Source organism: Herpailurus yagouaroundi, unplaced genomic scaffold (assembly GCF_014898765.1).
Source record: "Herpailurus yagouaroundi ecotype Mexico unplaced genomic scaffold, PumYag 100, whole genome shotgun sequence".
Classification (NCBI taxonomy): Eukaryota; Metazoa; Chordata; class Mammalia; order Carnivora; family Felidae; genus Herpailurus; species Herpailurus yagouaroundi.
Window position 1 is genome coordinate 39,215,457 of NW_024412391.1, and position 5,778 is coordinate 39,221,234.

Below are 5,778 nucleotides of genomic sequence, written 5' to 3' on the forward strand. Positions count from 1 at the left end.
CGATGGACATTTGTTTCTACCTCTTGGCTCTTGTGAATAATTCTGTTATGTATGTACATGAGTGTACAAATATCTGCTTGAGTCCCTGCTTTCAGTTCTTTTGGGTATATACCTGGGAATGGAATTGATGTAATCATATGGTAATTTTATATTTAACATGTGGAAAGTAACATAACTTTAACAACTGTAACTTATTAAATGACTGTGTGCTGGGCACTTTGTATTGTCTTAAATTCTTATACAATCTCAAGGTATAGTATGCACAAGTTTTATATGAAGAAATAGGTTCAGAGAGGCTAAATAAGTTGCCGAGATCATGTAGCTACTGAACGGCAGATTGAGAATAGAATCCAGTCCAGTGCTCTTCCTGAAGTACACTCTCATTGACTGCATTGGTCTCATGGTTTGATTATGTTTGTGGCAGACATTGTTGGTGGTCTTACCAATGGGCTCATCCACTTATTCCTTGCTAAGAGAACCATCATTTGGTCCAGATAAAGAAAAGCAATGTACTCAGAGAAGGTGGAATTTTGCCCCTTCTGCTTCAACCCATGACTGGAAACCAATTATGGCAATCTGATTTTCCTGCCAAGAAGATGTAAGAGGAACTTTGGTGAACACTTGGGGAAATATTTTTATTGATAACCCAAGAGAAGGGAAAAGAAATATCACCTTCTTTTATTTCCTGTTCATACTACTTAAACCATGTTGCTGACATACTGGTAGTTCCTAATATTTGAAGTGATCAAGGAAGCGATTGGCTAGGAGGAAAGAAAACAGAGTGGTTAATAGCATAGACTCTGGAGCCAGACAGCCTAGATTTTAATCCTAACTCTGTCAATTTATTACTAGTATAATCTAGAGTGAGTTAATTAATCTCTTTGCACCTCAGTCACTTCAACTGTAGAGACAATAACAGCAAATTCATATAGTTGTTGTGAGGACTAAATGAGTTAATATATATACAGTGTCTGGCACAAAGTAAGTACTCACCCACCAAGTGTTAGCTATTGTTTTGTCGTTGTTGTTGTTGCTGCTGTTGTTGTTGTTGTTATTGGGGCAAAACAAAATCCTTGGACACCCAGAGGCTGGTAGACATATAATCCCTAGAGTGGGATCTGCAATTATTAACAACCTATCTTGTTTTCCTCTGGTAACATACAAACTACTCACATTGCATTTTGCCTCTTTGGAACATTGCTACATTTTGTATTGTTTATACTATCCTTTGTATTATCTTTCTATAACCCAAAAGAAATCATCTTCTGCTGATAGTTTTCCATTACCTTTAGGATAGAGTCCAAACGTAATACATAAGACCCTTCATGATCTGTATCTATCTCTTGATTTCCTCTTTAGATATCCTGTCATTCCCCCCACATTTACTCCCATGGCCAATGATCTCATTCATTCAACAAATAGTTATGAGTGCCTAGACAGGAACTATGTAAAGCACTGAAGAGTCAACAAGATATAAAAGTAGGGACGCCTGAGTGGCTCAGTTGGTTACGCATCCGACTTTTGATTTCGGCTCAGGTCATGATCTCATGGTTTGTGGGTTTGAGCCTTGCGTCAGTCTCTGTGCTGACAGTGCGATGCCTGCTTAGGATTCTCTTCCCCGGCCCCCCACTCCCCACCCCCACTCACACTAGCACCTCTCTCTCTCTCTCTCTCAAAATAAATACATAAAATTTAAAAAAAGATATAGAAGTAGTTTCTGCCTTCACAGAGCTTTCATTACAAAACATTTAATTATAATCATTATGAGGGCTATGAGATTAAAAGTGCTCTGTGAAATGAAAACATATAATAGTGAATCCTACCAGAGCTCATTTAAACCTCTATGCCTTGACCCATGCTGTGTTCCTTTGCTGGATCCCTTCTTTTTCCACCTACCCTGCTCTACTTTTTCTGAGAAGCCTTTCTTGACCTGCTTGTTCTTCTGATAGACTTTCCTAATACATATTGCTCTCAGATACTGAAAGCATATTGCTTTCACAGAATTTATTCCACTCTTGGTTTGCTTGGGTCTTTTCGTACAACATTCCTCTTCCTCTATGAATGTTTTATCTCTGTACCCCAGGATACTAAAATAAATATTTGTTGAACAAATGGTATCCACTTTTTAAAACTTTTTATCTTGAAATAATTATAGACTCAGAAGAAGTTGTAGAAATAACAGAATTCCTTGTGTACTAATCACCCAGCTTCCCCCAGTGGTAACATCTTAGATAACTATAGGACATTATAAAAAATAGGAGATTGACATTGGCACAACGAAATTAACTAGACTACAGACTTTACTCAGATTTTATCACCTTAATAGCTGTTTTATATATAGCTCTAATAAATGTTATCATATAGATAGATTCGTGATTATACCACAATCAAGATACAGAACTGTTCTGTTACCACAAAGAACTCCTTTGTACTCCCCTGTAATAATGATGTCCATTTTAACTAGATTTTCTCTCTATTATTACAGAGAAGCAAGATGGAGAGGATATATTGTATATTAGCTCTGGAATGCACTGTCCCCTTCAGAGATGGCCCTGGTAACTTCCTCTCCAAATCCAAGATTTTTAAATAGGTTAAAATGTTAAAATTAACATTAATAATATTTTAGATTACCTTACCATCTTAACTTATTATGATTTATAACATCCAGAAATGGTTGTTATAATAATGGTTTTCCATTATTTGTTTTCTAGAATCATAATGTGTCACATGCAGTCTTAAAAGGACACTGTTTCATGGTTTTTGGCATTTAGTTAGAAGAAAATGCCTTCTTAACTAAAAACGAGAGCTTAAAACAATGTCATGTGCCTACCTTTGGATATAGGTCACATGGGACCTGCTATACATTCCAAAAAAGTTAGTGTAATTGCTAGAAATGCTGATTTATTATCTCCTTAAACTAGACACTGTAACTAGCTGTGATTGTTCAGTTTCCAAGCTGAGGGGCAGGATGTGTAAAAAAATGAAGGTGGTGTTGATACTAATAATGTCAAGTATCCTACAGTTGTATAATAGCAGCTGTAGACAGAAAGCTAAACAAGAAGTCAGACTTCTCTGACTGCAGCAAGTCTCTTCTTGTTCTAATCCCCTCTGAGACTTAAAGGGATGGCAGCCTTGAGGGAAAAAAATGGCAAACAAGTAGAAATAATTTGAGGATAAATGTTCAACCTGTTCTTTTCCTAGCTAAAATACCAAAAAGATTGGACTTTTTTGAAACTCTAGAAACATCAATCTAGCTTGCTATCTCTGGTTACATGTTAAAACTGATGCTTTAAGTAGTAGCAAACTAGCAGACTGCTATTTGACCCAACATCCATTCCCAATGCTTGTCTGCCTTGCAGCCTCGTATTAGAGCCTGGAAAAACTAAGTCTTCACAGCTGCCGTTGGCCAAATTACAGTTCTGGAAAATGCGATGCATGTGAAGTCTGTTGAGTTGGGGGTATGAGGTATTTATCTTGAGAAGGCTTCTACTTAGAAAAGAAAAGAAAAGAAATAAACATAGATGGTTGAGGCCACTCCTTTCCCCATCTTCCTGCCTTCAACAAAGGTGTGAAGCTTACAACTGCTACAGCCAATCCTGCAACCAGAAATGTCAAGAGAATCACAGAAATTATGGCTCTGCTGTTTCTGAGCTGTTGAAATCAGGGTAACTGACGACCTACAGACTTAGGTGACCAAATAGACCCTTACTTAAGCCATTGCAATGGAATACTTTTTTTTACTTGCAGCCAAATGTATTCCTAACTGTACAGTTATTAAAATGACAAATTTTTAGTCCTCTTTTTCATCCTCACAATTAGCTACTCTTCCTATAGTTACTGATATTGCTCTCTAATCACCCAGACTAGAAAACTCAGCCCTCTCTCACTTCTTATTTTCCCTCATCCTCTTAGTAAACAAATGTTATTGACTCTTATCTAGCTGGTTTCAAATCTATCTCTGCTCCACTATTCTCACTGCCACTAAATTAGTTTGGACACTCTCCCCATCTCCTACCTGGATTATTTTAACAGCCTTCTAACCAGTTTCCCCACTTTCCAGTCTGATTATCCACCATCCTTCAGAATTATTTTTCTAAAATCTTATCAAGATATTCTTCTTAAATATCTTAAATGACTGTTGTCTGCAGGATGAAACACAAACTCTAACCATAAGTATTGTTTGTTTGTGCTTTCTTGTCTGGCACTGAGTAGGTGCTCAAGCCTGCAAAGTGACTGAATCTTTGTTATAGCTTTTTATTTGTTAATATCAAAACAGCATACGTGACACTCAATAAAGATTTGTTGAATGAATCTATTTTCTAAATTCTACTGTAAAATCCTTTACCAGTATTCCCAAATACACACATCTTGGCGTGCATTCAGTTGATCTAACCTAGCCTACAGGAAGAAGCTCTTTGGTAACTTACATGCTTTTAGTTTATAATTAGTCATGTACATTTTCCAGATTGGGCTTGTGCCGAGAGTGTAAATTACGAAGGTAGGTGAAGTCTGTGTGGGCATTCCTGACAATTTTGCATCCATGAATAACTTCTATCAAATGAGAGAGCAAATCTACAACTTTCTGCTTGCTAGCAAGCTGTATGTACCAAGTTAACCAAACCAGCGTGGGCCACAGCCATCTGCTGCTACAAAAGCTTCGCTTGTGAGGCTAGAAGGCGCTCCTTTGGAACTTGCGGGGGGCGGGGTAGCAGGTAGCCGCCGCATTGCAGCACAAACCTATCTGAAGTCTTCGTATGCGGCTGCCTCCCCAACCCCGCACCCTGTAAACTGCTTCCTCCCCAGAACTGTGGGCCCTTTCAGGTGTTGCTTTTAGGTTTTCCTTGGCCTTGAAAGACGGACACGAAGCCTCTCTTGATGAGATCGGGAAAACCGAACAAGCTCTGAAAGTGGAAGGCGCGTTTGGAGAGCAGGGTCTGAGACAAAGCCCACTCAGCCAGTCCCCCAACGTCTCCCCTTCTTCCTATGGTCTGATGTCTAGCCCTCCTCATTCCCAATTCCCGATCCAGCCTACAAATTTGTGTTTCAAGGGGGGAAAAACAGCCTCCGGCATAAAACTTGGTGCTTTGGGGTCTGGATTTCCTAGCATTTAATTTCTCGGGCCTCTCCTTTCGAGAGGCTAAGCCTGAGCCCCAAGCCCGCGCTTCTAGGAAGCGACCACCGCCTGGTCGCGCACGCGCCCTCCGCGGGCTATCCGCTGACCTTCTCCGGGAAACCCCTCCAAAAGCACCTCCCCGTCACCTCGCACCGCCCCCTCCCTTCCTCCTCTTTCCGCTTCCTTTTTTGCGCCTGCGCGGACCCAATTGTTTTGGCTTTCCGGTGGGATCCAGCAAAGGAAAAGGGCGGGGGAAGCTAGGGGAAGGGCGCGGGAAAGGGGTGGGGGTCTCAAGAACCCGGGAAACTGCAAAACTGCCGCTTGTGCCGCTAGGCGGGCGCAAGCGGCGGGAGTTAAAACCTGGCGAAGGCTGGCCCGCCGTCCGCTGCCCGCGCGTTCCCGGGCCGCGGAAGGGGCCCGCGAAGGGGGCGAGCGCGCGCCGCAGGGGCGGGGCGGGAGCGGCGAGCCGGGCGTCTCGCGGCCCGGCGGCGCGGCTCCCGGGGGAGGAGTCTGGCGGTGGTCGGGCCCTAAGGAGCGTGCGGCGGCGCCCGCAGAGGACGCTGCTTTCCGCGCAGGACGGACCGACCGAGGGAGGGCGCGAGGGAAAGCCGGAAGGAAGACGAGGCGACGGCGCCAGCCTTCCTCGGGGGAGGCGGAGGCGAGAC